Source organism: Schistocerca nitens, chromosome 2 (assembly GCF_023898315.1).
Source record: "Schistocerca nitens isolate TAMUIC-IGC-003100 chromosome 2, iqSchNite1.1, whole genome shotgun sequence".
In the NCBI taxonomy this organism is placed as follows: domain Eukaryota; kingdom Metazoa; phylum Arthropoda; class Insecta; order Orthoptera; family Acrididae; genus Schistocerca; species Schistocerca nitens.
In genome coordinates, this window is record NC_064615.1 from 563,514,646 (window position 1) to 563,536,118 (window position 21,473).

Here is a 21,473-nt window from a genome sequence, read left to right on the forward strand (position 1 = left end):
GACATTTCCAGGGGCAGATGTGGAATCTGACCACAATCTATTGGTTATGAACTGCAGATTGAAACTGAAGAAACTGCAAAAAGGTGGGAATTTAAGGAGATGGGACCTGGATAAACTGAAAGAACCAGAGGTTGTAGAGAGTTTCAGGGAGAGCATAAGGGAACAATTGACAGGAATGGGGGAAAGAAATACAGTAGAAGAAGAATGGGTAGCTCTGAGGGATGAAGTAGTGAAGGCAGCAGAGGATCAAGTAGGTAAAAAGACGAGGGCTAATAGAAATCCTTGGGTAACAGAAGAAATGTTGAATTTAAATGATGAAAGGAGAAAATATAAAAATGCAGTAAATGAAGCAGGCAAAAGGGAATACAAACGTCTGAAAAATGAGATCGACAGAAAGTGCAAAATGGCTAAGCAGGGATGGCTAGAGGACAAATGTAAGGATGTAGAGGCTTGTCTCACTAGGGGTAAGATAGATACTGCCTACAGGAAAATTAAAGAGATCTTTGGAGAGAAGAGAACCACTTGTATGAATATCAAGAGCTCAGATGGCAACCCAGTTCTAAGCAAAGAAGGGAAGGCAGAAAGGTGGAAGGAGTATATAGAGGGTTTATACAAGGGCGATGTACTTGAGGACAATATTATGGAAATGGAAGAGGATGTAGATGAAGACGAAATGGGAGATAAGATACTGCGTGAAGAGTTTGACAGAGCACTGAAAGACCTGAGTCGAAACAAGGCCCCGGGAGTAGACAACATTCCATTAGAACTACTGATGGCCTTGGGAGAGCCAGTCATGACAAAACTCTACCATCTGGTGAGCAAGATGTATGAGACAGGCGAAATACCCACAGACTTCAAGAAGAATATAATAATTACAATACCAAAGAGAGCAGGTGTTGACAGATGTGAAAATTACCGAACTATCAGTTTAATAAGTCACAGCTGCAAAATACTAACACGAATTCTTTACAGACGAATGGAGAAACTCGTAGAAGCGGACCTCGGGGAAGATCAGTTTGGATTCCGTAGAAATGTTGGAACACGTGGGCCATACTAACCTTACGACTTATCTTAGAAGAAAGATTAAGAAAAGGCAAACCTACGTTTCTAGCATTTGTAGACTTAGAGAAAGCTTTTGACAACGTTAACTGGAATACTCTCTTTCAAATTCTGAAGGTGGCAGGGGTAAAATACAGGGAGCGAAAGGCTATTTATAATTTGTACAGAAACCAGATGGCAGTTATAAGAGTCGAGGGGTATGAAAGGGAAGCAGTGGTTGGGAAAGGAGTGAGACAGGGTTGTAGCCTCTCCCCGATGTTATTCAATCTGTATATTGAGCAAGCAGTAAAGGAAACAAAAGAAAAATTCGGAGTAGGTATTAAAATTCATCGAGAAGAAGTAAAAACTTTGAGGTTCGCAGATGACATTGTAATTCTGTCAGAGACAGCAAAGGACTTGGAAGAGCAGTTGAACGGAATGGACAGTGTCTTGAAAGGAGGATATAAGATGAACATCAACAAAAAGCAAAACGAGGATAATGGAATGTAGTCAAATTAAATCGGGTGATGCTGAGGGGATTAGATTAGGAAATGAGACACTTAAAGTAGTAAAGGAGTTTTGCTATTTAGGGAGTAAAATAACTGATGATGGTCGAAGTAGAGAGGATATAAAATGTAGACTGGCAATGGCAAGGAAATCGTTTCTGAAGAAGAGAAATTTGTTAACATCGAGTATAGATTTAAGTGTCAGGAAGTCGTTTCTGAAAGTATTTGTATGGAGTGTAGCCATGTATGGAAGTGAAACATGGACGATAACCAGTTTGGACAAGAAGAGAATAGAAGCTTTCGAAATGTGGTGCTACAGAAGAATGCTGAAGATAAGGTGGGTAGATCACATAACTAATGAGGAGGTATTGAATAGGATTGGGGAGAAGAGAAGTTTGTGGCACAACTTGACTAGAAGAAGGGATCGGTTGGTAGGACATGTGTTGAGGCATCAAGGGATCACAAATCTAGCATTGGAGGGCAGCGTGGAGGGTAAAAATCGTAAAGGGAGACCAAGAGATCAATACACTAAGCAGATTCAGTAGGTACTGGGAGATGAAGAAGCTTGCACAGGATAGAGTAGCATGGAGAGCTGCATCAAACCAGTCTCAGGACTGAAGACCACAACAACAACAACAACAGATAATAAACCGGTTACAATTTGTGGCGAGGCGCCATCGTTGTAAATTGAAATAAATGAATGTGTTGTTAAAAGACAGAGCTAGACATTGAGTATGATTTTTGTTGCTTGTATTAATTTAAATAATTTGTTCGTTCCAACACATTTGGTACTTACTTTCATTCTTAGTTAGTTTGAGATATTTTGGAAGAATTGTTTCTTTATTCTGGAAATTTTTACTTTTTGATTTTTGTTTGTAGGTGTGGATTTTTCTATTCCTATGAATATGGAAGACTTCAAGCAGGATTCATCAACTGCACTACAGAAATTTTGAAGATGTCGTTTTTTCAGTCGATACAATTAGTATCGAAGATGAACAAAAAATTTGTATCCAATACTTCAATTGACCTATATAGGCAGTATGGGATACAAATTTTATGTATGTCCTTTTTTTTTTCGCCTTAGCGTAGTTCAACTAAGGTACAAAATTCCAACATTACATTTGTCGATTTTTTATAGACCAACTGAAGTTCGAGACACAACTCATATATGTCAACTGATGTATTCCACACTAATGTTACTTCTGTTCCTTTTTCGTTTCTTTTTTGCTCTAGTATTCCAGTCATCAATTGAGCTATATAGATCAACTGAAGAATAGGATACTAGGACTGAAAGAAGCGATATACTTAACATTATGTTCGAAATATGAATGCATGTGAATGTGATATTGTCTACCATCAGTATTCTCTGTCCTGCATTGCTTTGTTTCTCAACACTCGTCTTTGCTACTAAATCTGTGCAATACATCATCTCTGGTAACTTCTGATGTCACTGGTAATTGCCAATGGATTGTATCCCATTCTTCAGTAATCACACTGGGCCGTGCTCTATTGAAGTCTGGTAGTATTATTTCCCAGATGAGTCTTGCCACTATAAGTCAATCTCGCTAGAAAAATTACAGTCACTTTATTATATGTTTCATTTTTACAGTCTTGTTTTCAAACTGATTAAAACTTAATAACGTTTTTACCTGTTATCCTGAGACTCAGTTGCTCATTTGTAACCTAGTTTGTAAATGATTGCAGTCTCTCATAAACAAACAAAATATTGTACTGGGTTCTGAAAGGTAATATTTTTGGAGGTCATTTTGGTCTTTATTTGTTGCCTTTATATATAAAATCACCATAAACGTTTATATAGTCACACAAACCGCGACTACATGAGAAATGGTATTGCGTATTTGTTCAAACACAATAGGTGTCTGTACAGTTGTAGGAATTGATACTATTTCCTCCAGTGTTTACAAAATTGTGAAATTTTAAATTTTAAGCAAAGACATTACTTATCGTTATGGCTAGATCATAGATTCTCACATACCCCTTTCACTTGCACCACATAAGTCAAACATCACATTATTGTTCAAACAAGCCAGATACTGTATTGAACATGCAGCATATCAGGAAATCGTGAACCTGTTTGAATGTGAGAATCATTTGCCCAGCCCTACTCATTTCCTCCTGATACATGGCCAGGCACAAATCTCCTTATTTCGTTTCGTTGCTGATATCATTTATTTGTTGTTCATTATTTTTGTTATTTGTTATAAAGTGGTATGTTTCTTCATTTCTCTTGCTAAAATTTATGATTTTATACTAAAAAACAAAAGATTAATTGAAGTGGTGAGGTAACAGTCTGAATTGTATGACATGGGTATACTAAGTAACTTGGCATCTACTCTATTTATAAAGTGAATTTTTATACATACCTGTACTACATTCAATATCTTACAATTATTGAATGGACTGCAATATGGCTACAACTTGAAGTGAAAAAGTGCTGTGGGTAGAATCAGATTGATTAGTAAGTACAATTTAATTTTGTCCATTATATTCGATGTTTCTGGAAAGCCTGTATCCCAGTCATTCATGATTTACTACTAACTGGTGCAGTCTTAATTATTTAAATCATAAGTGGAATTTATTTGTCAAACATTTGTAACGTTTCATAAAGAAATGGGTTGAAACCTTCAGACACCGCAACAGTGGCAAAATGTGGTTTTTTTGTGAAGTATATATCAAGTAATGTATTAGATTGTCTACTTAAATATATGTGTGTGGAAGACATATACTGGCAGTTCTCTGGATTGCATGTGAAATATTATGCAAGCATCAGTGGTCAATATTTATGTTGTTTCAGTAGCTAACTGCAGTACAAAAAAGGCACCTGAACTATTAAAAGCCAAAGACAAGTTGTAATGAAAACCTATAAATCTTGAAGAGAAAGGTGTTGCGGGAGATATGACTATTGCACAAAAGTTTGCACTGGACTGGCAACTAGATTCAATCTTAAACATACACTCCTGGAAATAGAAAAAAGAACACATTGACACCGGTGTGTCAGACCCACCATACTTGCTCCCGACACTGCGAGAGGGCTGTACAAGCAATGATCACACGCACGGCACAGCGGACACACCAGGAACCGCGGTGTTGGCCGTCGAATGGCGCTAGCTGCGCAGCATTTGTGCACCGCCGCCGTCAGTGTCAGCCAGTTTGCCGTGGCATACGGAGCTCCATCGCAGTCTTTAACACTGGTAGCATGCTGCGACAGCGTGGACGTGAACCGTATGTGCAGTTGACGGACTTTGAGCGAGGGCGTATAGTGGGCATGCAGGAGGCCGGGTGGACGTACCGCCGAATTGCTCAACACGTGGGGCGTGAGGTCTCCACAGTACATCGATGTTATCGCCAGTGGTCGGCGGAAGGTGCACGTGCCCGTCGACCTGGGACCGGACCGCAGCGACGCACGGATGCACGCCAAGACCGTAGGATCCTACGCAGTGCCGTAGGGGACCGCACCGCCACTTCCCAGCAAATTAGGGACACTGTTGCTCCTGGAGTATCGGCGAGGACCATTCGCAACCGTCTCCATGAAGCTGGGCTACGGTCCCGCACACCGTTAGGCCGTCTTCCGCTCACGCCCCAACATCGTGCAGCCCGCCTCCAGTGGTGTCGCGACAGGCGTGAATGGAGGGACGAATGGAGACGTGTCGTCTTCAGCGATGAGAGTCGCTTCTGCCTTGGTGCCAATGATGGTCGTATGCGTGTTTGGCGCCGTGCAGGTGAGCGCCACAATCAAGACTGCATACGACCGAGCACACAGGGCCAACACCCGGCATCATGGTGTGGGGAGCGATCTCCTACACTGGCCGTACACCACTGGTGATCGTCGAGGGGACACTGAATAGTGCACGGTACATCCAAACCGTCATCGAACCCATCGTTCTACCATTCCTAGACCGGCAAGTGAACTTGCTGTTCCAACAGGACAATGCACGTCCGCATGTATCCCGTGCCACCCAACGTGCTCTAGAAGGTGTAAGTCAACTACCCTGGCCAGCAAGATCTCCGGATCTGTCCCCCATTGAGCATGTTTGGGACTGGATGAAGCGTCGTCTCACGCGGTCTGCACGTCCAGCACGAACCCTGGTCCAACTGAGGCGCCAGGTGGAAATGGCATGGCAAGCCGTTCCACAGGACTACATCCAGCATCTCTACGATCGTCTCCATGGGAGAATAGCAGCCTGCATTGCTGCGAAAGGTGGATATACACTGTACTAGTGCCGACATTGTGCATGCTCTGTTGCCTGTGTCTATGTGCCTGTGGTTCTGTCAGTGTGATCATGTGATGTATCTGACCCCAGGAATGTGTCAATAAAGTTTCCCCTTCCTGGGACAATGAATTCACGGTGTTCTTATTTCAATTTCCAGGAGTGTATTTTTTATGGGATGTGAATGCTGATTATAACACAGTGTTTCTTTTAGTAATCCTGCATGCAGTTTTATGTAACAAATGAATAACTGGTGCTTCAGTTTGATTAAAAAGGCAGATTCCTCTTCCTGAAGCTTATTATATAGTGTGTGAAATTTCTCTTCTGTATCACGTAATGCCATTTTTCTAACCCACACCCCATTTTTCTCATTGTTTTGCGCTTCTCTCTTCCTTCTCTTATACACAAAACATCCCAGCAACCCGCAAACAATTTGAGTCCAACAGATGTCATTTTCGTACAAATGTTGACTCCAGCATCCATATATATAAGATATCACATTGTGTATGTGTATTTTACATGTAAAAAGAGTCGAAAGTCATCTTCTGAAGATCGCAATACCCTCGCGAAAAAAATAGTTGAGGACAACCATGTGACTTTAGATCACGTGATCTGATGTGACAGTGTGAATACAGCTTGAGGTGATAGTGCTGTGTCAGTGCTGTGATGACCAGTGTAAATTGGCCTCAATCGTAATGTGTGGACCAGAAAAACTGTACAGGGGTAAGTTGTGTGCAAACCAGGAAACTGGAAGTTTGTCAAACTATGGCGGCAAGTAAACTTTATGCAGACAAAGTGTAGTGTGTGGATTCCAAATTGCCTAAGATCTGGTGTGTGCAATATGTTTCAGTTACCTGTTATTTCAAGTCTAGTGTTTCTTGACTTTGTGTGCACACAGGATTCTAAAACGGCTGATACTCATACATGCTCTAAAGATTTCATTACCAAATTTACTGTAATATATAGGAGTCACAAAATTTTGTGCAAAGTGAGGAGCAAGGCACACAGCAAATTATTGTTGCTTTTGTTCACTGTACACCAGCATGGGGTGAGGAAATTCTTATAAATAAACTGAATGCATTAATCAAACATTTCACTAAACACAAAAATGCAAAAAGATTTTTGCACAAAACTTTAACACGGACGTAACAGAAAGTCTAAAAAATTTAAGTAACATGTTTAACTGTCTAAAAGCACTAGGGTATGGTGTGATTAAGTTGGACTTATCTGATCACGATTGGATATAGGTCAGAACAACCAGTATGAAGTATGAAAGTACTAAACAGTTAGTCACAGGCAGAATGTTAATTGAGAGCAATAGTGAGCAATTGAAATGTGAACTAAAGGTAGAAGACTGGCCTAATGTACTGCATAATATAAAAAAATCTTGATGAATGTTTCTCTATGTTTTTGTCTATTATTACAAATGCAATAGATAGGCACTGCTCGCTTGTCACAAAAAATGCTCCCTCCCCCAGCAAAAGACAGAAACCTTAGCACTCTAACACGTGGCTCCAAAACTTGACGAAATAAAGATAATGCCAAGTATGCACAAAAATAAGAGTGGTAAAGTGAGGAAGCCAGGCAACACAACTGACCCTTAAGAAGTTGTAAAAATATGAAACAAAATCAGTCAAATTTAAAGTTAATATGAATATATCACAGTCTCTAAAAAAAATTATCAAGCAGCTTGGAATATTATGAAGAGTGAGATCAGTATGGGCAAAGGGGAAACCACAGACCCAACCAATTGCAATACCCATAATGAATAATTTATAAATTGTGCCAGCTCCCATTCTTCATTTACTACGAATAATTCTATTAACTGTTCAGCTGCAGTGTCTCTGCTTATGCAACAAAACTAGCAAGCAAAAAATAATCTTGGTCAAAAATCATCTCAAGTAATATCATTACAGCTGTAAAGAAACTTAAAAGCTGAAAAATGGATGATTACTATGGAGTTAGTAACAGTATTATTAAATTCTTAGCCTTTGCAGTCATAATGCCACTAACATATCTGCTAAAGAGTATTCATGCTGAAGATATGTTCACAGAACATCTGAAAATGGTAGGTACACTTCAATTCTACATTTAGTTTATTTAGTTAGTGCAACATATATTCCACAGATCCATTTTTTTCGTGGTAATGCATCGATGTGGAATGTGTCAAAATATTGAATTCATTATTGCATTTTCTTCTATCCAGACAATAAACAAAGATTAAGACTACAAATTGAAAATAACAATAAAGTAATACAATTAGTAAGTTCTAATTACACCCACAGAGGTTAAGCTACAATTTTCACAGCTTAACTAAACAATTTTTTACAGAGTAAAAGTAACCATTTTCTTGATTTGCAGATCACCAATTACTCTAACTAAAGCAGAAAGATATATTGAATCAGGAATACACAATAATACATGGTAAATACCCTCAGCTATCTCTGCTATAGAATTCTTCTAGAGAATAGAAACTTTTTTCAAGCAAGAACTCATTTAGCTTACTTTTAAATAGTACATTATTACCTTGTAAACACTTAGTACTACTTGGAAGCAGTGGCAGATTTACATATAGGCCCACTAGTCCCGGGCATAGGGGTGGCACCTTAAGGTGGAGCGCCATTTTTTGCTCTGTACTAATTTTAAACTTTTACTGTGCTTACAAACGACAAAAAATTTTAATGTTGTTAAACAACTTGTTAGTTTAAATAAGCCTTAAGAACGAAATTCGACAATACAAGCTTGGAAATATACGAAGTTTACTTGGTGACTGAATGGGAATTTAACACTGTATTTCTGTCTGGTATCAACTTTCTGATTGTTCAAAATATTTTGAAGTAAGCTGTCAGGATGGCAATCTACAATACAATGTTTGGAATGTTATTATTCTGAGAATGTTGTCAGCATCTACTTAACCCTACCATACTTCACCCATTAAAACACCGGGACCCCTGGAAAGCTGTGATAAACTAATCAGCAGTTTCTTAAATGCTGTAACATGTGGGTCTCAGTATGTAAAACCCAACTCTACTTAAAATTTCTTGTAAAAATTAAGGTTAAGTATCAAGTCAACCCTCCATTACTGTAATTATTGTGAAACCTCTGTGGTCTTCAATATCTGAGCTTTGATTTAATGAAACCCATTCAACAAAACATGTTGATACTGGGAACGTTTTACATTTTTAAATACATGTTTAAACAAAACTAACATAAACAGAATATCTAATAATATGTGAAATACACTTCACAACAATTAAAAATTTTATTTATTTATTCACATAGTTACTTTTTTTGGCGAAAAAAGAATAAGAAACTAACTTTCCTTTGTCTTATTTATTGTGCTGCACGATATCAAAGTTCCCACTCTGTGCAATCAAATAGTATGTGGCATTGCAAATTTTATATTAAACTTCTTAATCAAGCTGTTTTGCTTTGAGGAAAGGTTATTTTTTTATGTTGGAACAAACCGTGCATTTGCGTGTAGACATAACAGCAGTTTTCACACAAATGACTACACAGCACACCAACAGCCAACAAGACTACGTAAACTTTGTAGTCTGTCTTCTCTGCCCACAGAAACCGCTAAAATGTTATAAGAATAAGTGGGATAAGGGTTGATCCAGCACACCTCACTTCAAGAAACTGCAAAAAAAATTACTTTTTAAATTAGAAAGACAGTGTCAAGAATGTTCAGAACATATTTGCGTCCCAGCTAAAATTGCAGCAACGCAGGAAATAGAAGCCAAAAAAGGGACTGTACCATTTTCTTTAGAAGACGAATTCCAGCTGGCAGGTGTGCTTCTACTGTTCACCTACAACAGAGAAACAGGCGACAATGAAATAAAATTTTTCTGCATTGTCGTTCTTTCATAGCACAGTTACATTGAGTAATCAGAGTTGGTCAGTTCAACGCTCCATGTTTAAAGGAAAAATCTTTGTGCTTGTGTGCCGTGTTTAAAGGAAAAGGCTTTGTGCTCATGTGCAGTGTATTATGATTGGAACTGGATACAATCTTTCTATCTTTCCTTTTCAAATTTTCTTTCTTTTGTTTTAACTGTTAATTGACAAGTGCCTTAACATGAATAACAGTGAAAAAAGTAAACATTCAAAATTAAGTGGTACGGCATTTCGAAAATTATCGAAGGAAAGGCGAGAACGAGAATCCAATGTCCTAAAAACGGTTGGCAGAGTAGATAAATATTACGCAAAAAATGTTTCGAGTTCAAGTAGTATGGATGATATTTCTGGCACTGCAGCTGTTGTAAAAGAAGCAAATACAGACGAAACAAAAGTTAAAAATGGAGAAAAGCAAATTGTTACTGATTTCGAGTTTCACGAAGAACTAAGTATGTAGTCAGACATTACAAAAAAAATAACCTTGGTAGTGATGATCTGGTAGAATGATGTGTCAATGAATAAACAATCAACATTCTCTTACAACGTGGCGTTACTCAAAATTGTAACAGTGATTTTTCTAATTCAAGAAGATCAATAGGCCATAAATCCAGATATTTGAACAAAAATGTATTGTACCATAAAATTTTAAATGGCGAATCAACTTTTCGTGATTTTCTAGTATACTCCTGTAGCACCAGTGCTGTTCTTTGTGGACCATGTAAACTGTTCAGAGGTGAAGGCATGATTGCTACTAATGGTATTGCAGATTGGAAAAATGTTTCTAATATTTTACCTCATCATGAGACTTCACTTGAACACAAAAATTCTGAATTATCACTCTTAACAAGGAAAAAGTCACTTGGGACAATACATAACCATTTTGAGTCATATGTTGAGACACAAAAAATGTACTGGCACAGTGTGTTGAAAAGGGTGTTTGCAGCAGTGAAGAAGCTAACAAGTCATGGACTTCCCCTACGTGGATATGTTGAAAGATTACATTCATTCCATAATGATCGAATTATGGTGTCTCTTGAACTTACAGCCGAATTTGAACCTTTTCTCGCAGACCACTTTGAACAGTATGAAATCCAGGTTAGGGACATACAAGTTATCTCTCTTCAACAATCTGTAATGAAGTAATAGAGTTACTTTCTGAACGATTAAAAGAATTATCAGAAGTGAAATAAAACAAGTCAAATATTCTTCTATAATAATAGATTCTACTGTGGACATTTCACATATTGATCAGTTGTCTTTCTTATTAAGATATGTGATTGAGAATAGTGAACCTGATGAACTTTTCCTTCTGTTTTTACCAAATCTAGGACACATGCTGGAAAATTAGCTGAGGTCGTATTAAAAGTCCTGTCTGCAAAGTCCATTGATATTTCTGACTGTAGAGGCCAGTCATAAGACAATGCAATCAATATGTCAGGAACCTACTACACTGGTTTGCAGGCACGCATTAAAGAACGAAATCCGAAAGCGCATTATGTGCCTTGTGCAGCACATTCTTTGAATTTAGTCGGCACTAGTGCTGCAAGCTTTTGTTGGTATCATGTACGTTTTTCAGTGTAGTGCAGAACCTTTATAATTTTTTCTCTGGTTTTACACAGCGCTAGGATGAACGTCTTTCTTTCATGAAACCAAGAAGTAAAAGTTTATCAAAAACACATTGGTCAGCAAGAGAGGAAGCTTGTATATGTCTATATGAAAAGTGGGAGGGCGAGATTTTGGAAAGATCTTTGATGTGCAACAACATGTACGCTGCATTTTTTTCGTGTTACAGAGGTATAAATTCGAATTCCACCAAACACTGCATGTTACTTCCCATGCAATGAAATCGAGATTGCGACGCACTTTTGTAAGCCAGTCATAGCTCATGTCACGTGATCTCGCCAGCTGATGACAGCATAGGACACGTGATGTCGTCAACCAATAGCAAGATTACTCTTAAGTAGCGCGAATGCACAAAAAAGAAAAGTTAATGGTTTAAATTAATATACATAGTGTTGCTACAAGAAAGACAAAGCTTTCACAAATAATATTTGTCTCGAAGATTAATAAGCTGCAAGAGAAGCTACGCTTCCACATATAATGCTGATCTTTTTGCGCATGTTACACTTTAAGATACGTCACACAAATGTGCCAGTAAAATTTTTAATAACGACGTAAATGTCTGATCTTCTGGGCTCGAAATTCTTCTAGATGCTCGTCCTCAAAGAGTTGATTTTTAAATGAGAGTCAAACGCTCTGTGGTTTAAGAAATTCATCATACATTCTCGCACATAGTTCATCTTGTGTCAAAGGAAATTTACTTTGAAAGTAACACTTTTCAAACCACATTCGCAATATTTTCCCGTGACCTGTTAGAAATTGGTACGTTGCAGCAGTTGCCAGAGAGCGCCAGATAACAGGCGTTACTGCGCCTGTGCAGCTACGATGGTGCAGGAAGCCAGCATGTTCGTATGTGTAAAACATTAAAAGATCTTGTATTATGTCATAAAAGAAACAAGACACCAAAGGATACTTCAAGAGCATCGGAATATCTTGAACCATACTAAAATGCATAATTCGGCTTAAAGTGCACAATCCTATGTCCAGATTCGGATGTAAATTTTCTTGAGTACCAGTACTGTATTTCATGTTTGGTTCTTTATTATGGCATAATGCCATACGAACTAGAAGATGGAAAACGTGCACTTGAAATGCAGCAAACAGTTGAAACTAGGCAACAGTGTGAAATTAAACACTTCGTTTCAAATAAATTGACTGGCTCAGCGCAAAAGGTAAATAAAAACCAAATCTCTTTAGCAAACCGACAAAAATAACTTCATCGTCCTGCAAGGCGGTTAATGCTTGACTGCCAGAAAGGTGGAAATAAAACCTGAAACTAACAACATATTTTAGCCTTCCGTAATTATTCGAACGTATTTTAATTCATTTGATAGCTCCCGGCCACAGGAATCCGTTTTGTTTTCATTTAATGTGAGAGCAATAAACGAAGAGGAAACAGCAAAATCACTAAACGGAAACACAGGTCACGTGGAGACTACTCACCTCCCCACTACATCTCACACTGCTCTGTGCATCAGCCCCGGATCTGCGATATTTCCGAACCAGGGCAATATTAGATAGTGGCACCCAGCCACACATCTGTAGCCAGAAGCGGGAGAAGGAACTACTTATACACGACACAACTGCGCATGCACAAGAGCCTGCCCGCAACTGCTCAAATGAATCTAATGTAAACAGTTGTCACATCACGCTCATCGCAGGCAATTTGTTGTTAGGAAGGACTGCATATTCTTCCTAAAGCCTTTGATGCACTTTGGTTGGCAAACACTTGTATGAGTACTGTGTTTTGTTGTTGTATATGGCGTATCTCCTTTGCGACTTAAGTTTTATTTTCGTTTTTTTTCTCTCGTTCATGTTTTGTTGCTGTAGTATTATTCTGCAGAAGCGGGATACAGTAATATCCTTCGTCAGAGTATTGGTTCTTACCAGTCAAAATCACAAAAATTTAACTGGTAACTAAAACAATGAAAAATTCGCGGAATTCAAGGGTTTTTCCCGGTTTTCTCCGGGACGAAACAATTCCCGGGTTTTTCCCGGATCTCCCGGGTCGTATACACCCTGCTCCCAGTACTCGACAACTTGTACAGCTAATTAGTGAGGAGGAAGGAAAGCAATAGAACACTGTCGAATTACATCACAGGTTTCAGCAACCTTAAGAACAGTTCGCCTGACGATATAGCTGAACGTGCAGCAGAACTGCAAGCGTCATATGACGCAGATTTAGAGCCTTCCTTCCTAAGTGAATGTATACATTTCTCAGAACTTTTGAAATCTTCTGAGATTAGTGATATACCAGTCTAAATGAGTAAATTTTTACGAAAAGAGAGGTTACAGTCCGCGTTTCCGAATGTTGACATTGCTCTTTGAATATTTCTATGTATGGCGCTTACAAATTGTTCAGTAGAACGCCCGTTTTCGGCTCTTAAGAGACTGAAATCGTATCTGTATTCTATGTTGTCCGACAAGAGATTAACGCCTTGTCCATTCTTCACATCGAAGCCGACCTCCTAACTGATAACCATCTGAACTATGAAGATATGATCAACGAGTTGCCATCAAAGCCAGACGAAAACTTTGCTGACTGGTGAGTTTGTTTATTTATTCATATTAGTTTTAAAAATTTAAAATTATAATGTAATTCTGTCAGAGACAGCAAAAGCCTTGGAAGAGCAGTTGAACGGAATGGACAGTGTCTTGAAAGGAGGATATATGATGAACATCAACAAAAGCAAAACTCGGATAATGGAATGTAGCCAAATTAAATCGGGTGACACTGAGGGAATTAGATTAGGAAATGAGACACTTAAAGTAGTAAAGGAGTTTTGCTATTTGGGGAGAAAAGTAACTGACGATAGTCGAAGTAGAGAGGACATAAAATGTAGACTGGCAATGGCAATGAAAGCGTTTCTGAAGAAGAGAAATTTGTTAACATTGAGTATAGATTTAAGTGTCAGGAAGTCGTTTCTGAAAGTATTTGTATGGAGTGTAGCCATGTATAGAAGTGAAACATGGACGATAAGTAGTTTGGACAAGAAGAGAATAGAAGCTTTCGAAATGTGGTGCTACAGAAGAATGCTGAAGATTAGAGGGGTAGATCACATAACTAATGAGGAGGTATTGAACAGAATTGGGGAGAAGAGGAATTTGTGGCACTACATGGCTAGAAGAAGGGATCGGTTGGTAGGACATGTTCTGAGGCATCAAAGAATCACCAATTTAGTATTGGAGGGCAGCGTGGAGGGTAAAAATCGTAGAGGGAAACCAAGAGATGAATACACTAAGCAGGTTCAGAAGGATGTAGGTTGCAGTAGCTACTGGGAGATGAAGAAGCTTGCACAGGATAGGGTAGCATGGAGAGCAGCATGAAACCAGTCTCTGGACTGAAGACCACAACAACAACAACAACAATCTGATTTTCATTATAACTTACAGCACATCACTGGATTTACAAACTACATATTACTTGTTTATTTCACAATTGCCGATGGCAGAACGCGGAACTAATCCTCGTTTACATGCAGACATGACCAAAGGCGCCCGACAATACTAAACAATAACCGAATGACCTAGGCCGCTCTGCGCTGTACAGTCAAGTCATTCTGATACTCTAGTATATTACAACTGATGCATATTCTTGGCGTCTGCTGAAATGTATAGTTATCGCGAAAATATATGTTATCAGAGAATACGTTCAGATGAAAAAGTGTTAACAAATAACGTAGTTCAGCTCTGTCGATAAATACGTAATAGCTTTGCTAATACCGTTAGAAAGAGCTATGGCGAGAGCAGTAGCTACAGTGCTACAGTACAAAACTGTTCAGCCATTACATGGACTAAAGGTATTGTGTGTACTTTGTATGCAGCATCTAGCTACACAGACTAATGCTTACATGTTAACTATTAGATTATAAAACAAATTTGATTTTTCCACACTAGTCTGTAAAATTATGTAATAGCAAATCCAGTTCTGTGTTTGTTCGTTTGTATTTAGTTATTATATTGTGCACCAAAATCTCTATTTCATTTTCATTTCTTAGGCAGTCCTATAGATTCACATATTAATACCAAATGTGCTTTTTTATCTACTACATATTCAAGTTATTAGATCGTAAAGCGATAGTTTAATTTTAATTTTGAATACATCTCTGTAAAAGTACGTGTTAATTTCTAATGTATGACACATTCGCTTCAATTTTTAGATCGTAACAACTCTTTTATTTTCATTTTCAATGGTTTCGTGTAAAAGAACATATTAAAAGTGAATGAATAACAAAAACCCGTTGTCTCCTACACTCTCTGCTGGAATTTTAGGCCATTTCCTTGTGTTCGGTTCTGTTGTCTTTTGACAGAAGAATGTGTTAACACAATGCAGTTTTAAGCCTGTTTTATCCGCTCCCATACACCAAGTACAGTTCAGGAACCATACTTCATTTTGATTGAGCGTGACTAGACTGCTGACACGTCCTTCAGAACAATGAATAGCAGAGTACGGGAACTGTTCTCAGCGCTCTCATCCAAAACAGCAATTGTGAAGTGATCGGGTAATAGTTATTATGGGGGGGGGAGGGGGAGGCGCATATAATATGGTGTGGCTAGAAGCGCAAAAAATTTTTACATCCGCCACTGCCCTTGGTATAGACCAAGTCCAGGGGGTGGGGTGGGGGTGGGGGGTGACTGGACTATCTGGGCTGCTACCTTTCCAAATTACCGGCTGGTCCCTCTGTCAGGCGTTCAGGAGGTGTGATCTGAGGTGTGAACAATCACCTATGGCGGGTGTCCCCCCCCCTCCCCCATCCGAGTTATAAGGAGCATGCCATTGGAGATGCCGGCAATTGTGGGGGATCTTCTCGCAATCATCTTCTTCACAGTCAACGTCTACTAAACGTAAACAGAATGACACCAATGTTTCAAAGACCCTCTCAGCTGTACAACAGTTCCTCATGGCTTCACATACTGAAGATGGTCAGTGCTTTGATATGGTAAATACGTTTATTATCAGAAAGGTTTTGAAGCAATTGCTAGCCCTGTGAAGTCCTGCTCTATTTTACGCAATGGCACTTCGCTTTTGGAGACTACTACCGATTCTCAAGCACAACAACTGCTTGCAACTTCGCTCCTCCATAGCTATCCTGTTAATGTCAAGGCCCACTGAATGCTGATTTCTTCCCATGGTGTTATCTACACTAGGCTGCTCGATGGTCTGACTGAGGCAGAAATCCAAACTTACCTCTCTCATCAGGGTGTCATTGCAGTCCATTGGGTGATGAAAAATGTAGATGCATCCTTAGCACCGGCATGCACTCTTTTTCTCACTTTTGATAGAGTGGTGCTTCCATCAAAGATCAAATCAGGTTATGAAGTTATCACAGTCCGACCATACATTCCAAACCTTATGTGCTGCTACCAGTGTCATCATTACAATTACACTCAAATGACCGGTCGACACTCAGCCAAATTTGTAGGGGTATTCACAAAGGCAATTGTCTGTCTCCTCCTCTCCACTGTATCAACCATGATAGCGACCATGCTGCCTCCTCTCGAGATTGTTCTATGTATCTCGATGAGGTGGCTGTCCAGGAGATCAGGTGAAGGAAAAACTGCCCTACCTGGTCGCTTGCAAGTTGTTGGCTATTGGAAATCCTGTGTTCTACCATGCAGGACTCACAGTACTGTTCATGCTACACCTCACTCAAGAAGGACATGGCTATGTAGGCATGCGACCTCAAATTTAGCACCACAGTTGTAAAATCGCCCAGTGTTATGGTGGCATCCCCTGTCTCCTCCCCCAGCTGTGCAACAATCCACCAAATTTTCGCTTCATGGGGCGAAGTCACCTGCTACACAACCAACACTCCTGAAAAGACTTCTTATGTCCTTCCAGCCAACAAACATCTGAGTTTTCCTCTGCCAGCCAGAGAGGCTCCAAGAAATCAGACAAAGACAAACGGCCTTCTCATTCACTGACTCAGAGATCCTCTTCAACCGTGTCGCAACATGATACCCTCATCCAGCCAACCTCCATGTCGCCATCGCGCACTGGCACCTGTTCTTCTGCTGTGGACTCCACAGACCGACAGAAGGAAAATGCCGACGCCTCTGTAGATCTCATGGAGCATGATCCTCCAGCCTCTGTGCCCTATAGCAGTGAGTATTCGAAGGCTGACACTCGCCAGCCACCAAGGTGGTACCCTTCATTTCTTCCCTCCTCCCCTTTTTTGTCATGACTCTCCTCCAATGGAATGTTTGTGGCCTTTGATCCAACAAAGAGGACTTACAGCTGCTCGTGGAATCACAGTTTCCACTTGTTATCTGCCTCCAGGAAACAAAATTGCGTCCTCACGACCGTTTTGAGATCTCGCATTTCTTCCCAGTCTGCTTTGATGTTCCACCTGAGGACAGCATTCCATCTCATGGGGAAGTCATGCTGCTCATCCGGGATGATGTACATTGTCAACCCATCTCCCTGAATACCCAGCTTCAAACTGTTGCAGTCCACCTTTTCCTTATACACAATACCTGTTCCCTTTGTACTGTTTACATCCCTCCACCATTTCGTGTCACCATAGCAGACTTCCTCCAGCTTATTGGGCAACTCCCTCACCCCTTTCTGCAGCTCAGTGACTTTAATGGACACCATCCTCTTTGCGGCTCTCCCAGATGCCAGAGAGGTTCCCTCTTGGCTTACCTTCTAAGTCAACCTAACCTCATCTGCCTTAACACAGGAAGACGCAGGTTCCTTTCCGACACCACCCACACCTATTCCCATTTCACCTCTCCTTCTGCACTGCCCAGCTTCCCCACTATCTGGAGTGGTCCGTTCTCTCTGACATGTACTCAAGCGACCATTTCCCATGTGCTATCCATTTGCTGACGCCTACCCCATCTGTGTGCACACACAAATGGCAGCTTTCTAAGGCCCCTCCATGGCGACCTTCGCCGAACAACATTTTCCCAGTTGTGATGACCAGGTAGAATATGTTACAAACGTTATCCTTACAGCCGCACAACATTCCATTCCTTGCACTTCCTCTTTACCGCGTCTTGTCCCGGTCCCTTCGTGGACTGAGTCGTGCTGCGACGTAATTCACGTGCGAAGACGTGCTCTCCGCATTTTAACCACCATCTTGCGATGGCAAACTGCATTCGTTATAAACAGTTGCATGCACAGTGTCGTTGCGTACTTCGGGATAGCAAAAAAACTAGCTGGACTTCCTTTACTAGTTATTTTAACAGCGAGTGACGTGGCGTGCGGACGTGATCGGCGAGCGCTCCGCTTGTTTTCGCGTTTGTGGTGGGAAAAAGTGGTCGGAGCGCAGTGAAAGTTTCAGCGTGGATAGCTAAAGGCTTAATCTGTCACGTTACGCATTTAAGACTAGTTTGGAGACCGTAGTTTGACCATGAGAGGTCTTTTTTCCGTGATAGTGAATGTATTCTTGCGTGCCTTGTGGCAAGTTTCGTCGGCGGAACGGGAGGCTATTATCTTCTCTGTGGGCTGCGACGCGTTGCGCTTTCTGCTGGCGGCTCGGAGTGCAGCAGGTTGCAGTGACGTCGGACACTGACGTTGCTAACAGCGCGGACTGCGGCGGGCTGACTGCGCGAGCCACAGCCGTTCGTTGCATCAGGCGTCCCAGACAGCAGCGGCCGACTCAGCGGACGCCGTCTGCAGAAAGCTGGCTGTAGGTACTGTCAACTGGCGTGTGGCTCTTATTTCCTGGTGTTACTGAGTAACAGCGTGGCAATCTGTGGAACAAATCACAGAGCGTACTGCGCTTAACGGAACTGGCTGCTCTCGGTTTAGAGACGAACTACATGCGCAACATATCCTGAATTTGGGAATCGGCTGCCATACAGCAAATTTCGTCCGGTGCGCACTCTCTTTGCCTCACTCTGTGAAGCATTTGGGACGTGTGCATCACCTTTTGACTAAGTTAAGCTCCACGTCCGCGTGTATATGCGGACACTGGAGCATACAACCTGGTCCACGCTGGCGGCAGCCGCTGCTACTTTCGAAAATGCTGAATGTGCTCCCGGAATCAATGTGACCTACACATCAGTCGGAGGACGTCGAAACTGTGAAGCGACTCCGATGGGCAGGAGCACGGGGGCAATAAGACGAGTGGTATCCAGCGAATAGCTAATTCCCAAAAGAAAAAAATGGAAACTAAAATGATAAGTGCTATAGCTGAGATCTTAGCGGAGTTCCAGAATGAACTAAAACAAAAAAGGGTGTCAACCACAATTGCATTGCAATTAAAGATAAAATTTGGGCACTCTCACTAGGTCAAGCAAGGCATTGTGGACAAAATGAAGAGCTCAGAACTGAAAATGCCAGACTCCGAAAAAAACTAGCGGTTGCAAACGAACCAGATGTCCAGTAATGCGTTCAGCGCCTGGAACAAGAAATAGCGGAACTCAAATCCGAAAATCAGAGACTAAAGTCACAAAATAAACCCCTCTCACTCTCATTTGCAGCGGTTGCTGCTGCCAGTCCGATTGCAAAACCTGAAAGTAAAGTACAGGAACGCATTCAACAAAGAAAAGCTAAACAGTCCAGCACACTTTTCTTTAAATCAGAAACCAACCAAGATGTTTGAACCATTAGAGAAACCATCACTAAAACAATTAACCCCAAGCAAGACAAATTAAAAATAAAATCAATCAGGCCAACAGCAAACACAGTAATAATTGAAACAGAATAACAAGTAGACAAGAAAAAGATAATAGAAAAGACAGCACAGCTTAAGGACGTTACGTGTGAAGAAGTTCAGACCCCTGCTGGCAGTGCACCATGTCTCAACATATTTAACCGACCAGGAATTCTTAGAAGAGCTTTACGAAATAAACTTGAGCAAACACATTACTAAATACGAGGTAGGTAACGAGGTTAAAATAAAATTTAAAACAGGACCAAAGGCTAAAAGGACAGTAAACAATATTCTAGAAGTGTCGCCAAGAGTACGATTAATGCTGTTTCAAAAAGAAAGGGTTTTTATTCAGTTTGAATCTTTGTATAATAACGACTTTGTTGCTGTACAAAAATCTTTTAACTGTTGGGGCTTCAGTCACCCATCGAAGCGTTGCAACAAAGATCCAGTACCAGGAGATGTGCAAAACACACAAAAGGTCAGAATGCAGGCAGGAGAATCCTGTAGGCTGGATACCATGCAAACACAGAAACAGAACATGCGATAAGGCAGGGGTGGCCAGACTGTCCTACATATAAACAGCTCTACAAAAGACAAATAGAGCGCACCGAATACGATGTTGTGGACAACGTCCATTAATAAGGAGTGCTACCATAACTGTCAGAAACTCACCTCTCTAACACACGCAGGAACAGACGTAACTAATAACACAAACAGGCAAAGGTACAAATCGCCGTCGACTAGGATGAGAGGCTGGCAGCGAGCCATTGCCTGGCTGCAACACATGGCGATATTGCAACCCCCAAATGCAGATACCAATACTAATGTAATGCCTCAGTTCTGGGAGACAGTACAGTGTAGGTACTTCAGCATTACCGACTATATAGACGATATGTGCATGCAGGGTGCAACTGAATATGACAGCGCCAGGTACCTAAAATATCACACGTTTGATTGGGCCATCTTCCAGTCTAGTCTCCTTTTATGAGTTGACGAACTGGGAGACAAAATACTGCGAGATAGTACAGAGAAATATAACGACGTCCGTGAGCATCCTGAGAATGAGGATGTCACTGAGCTCACAAGAAATCCAACACCACTGGCAAACACAAACAAAGACAATTGCACAGTACCCGCGCAACAAGTAGAGTATGATACAACCAAATGTAGACCCTATATTACACCAGTTCTTTTTGTCTGCGGGGGTAGCACACACAGTCACTACGAAAAACAAAACAGTAATGTAGATGAAGATGGATAAGAACAGCAGACTATCTTCTGAAAATGCTCCTCCCACATGACGAACCCACACAAGACGAGCGACACCACACTGACCTAAGAGAGAGCATGAGGCAACCATACATCAGTGACAGTGTAACCATGCCATTTGAGCAAGAAGAAGTCGTGACGGGAATCAGCAGGCTTAAAAGCCGAAAAACACCTGGCCCAGACAAAATACTTTCAGAAACATTAAAACAAACAGTAGCACAAATCACACCTTTTCTTACTAATATGTTCAATGAGGCACTACTAACAGGCAGAATTCCAAACCTCTGGAAAACTGATAATGTAGTAAT